We start from the raw sequence: 402 nt of genomic DNA on the forward strand, positions 1-402 counted from the left end.
GAGAGGGCAGGGAAAAAAAAAGTACGAGAAGGAAACAAAACAAGAGACGCAGGAAAACCAAAGAGGATGACCGGAACAACAAAGCGAGAGGAAGGAAAAACAACGAAGAGAAGGAGCAAAAAAACGAGAAGAAGGGACACAGAATCTCTCCTTCCCCCCCCTCTCTCCTTCCCCCCCCCTCTCTCCTTCCCCCCCCCTCTCTCCTTCCCCCCCCCTCTCTCCTTCCCCCCCCCTCTCTCCTTCCCCCCCCTCTCTCCTTCCCCCCCCCTCTCTCCTTCCCCCCCCCTCTCTCCTTCCCCCCCCCTCTCTCCTTCCCCCCCCTCTCTCCTTCCCCCCCTCTCTCCTTCCCCCCCCCTCTCTCCTTCCCCCCCCCTCTCTCCTTCCCCCCCCCCTCTCTCCTTT

The sequence above is a fragment of the Pristiophorus japonicus genome, chromosome 5, assembly GCF_044704955.1.
Source record: "Pristiophorus japonicus isolate sPriJap1 chromosome 5, sPriJap1.hap1, whole genome shotgun sequence".
In the NCBI taxonomy this organism is placed as follows: domain Eukaryota; kingdom Metazoa; phylum Chordata; class Chondrichthyes; family Pristiophoridae; genus Pristiophorus; species Pristiophorus japonicus.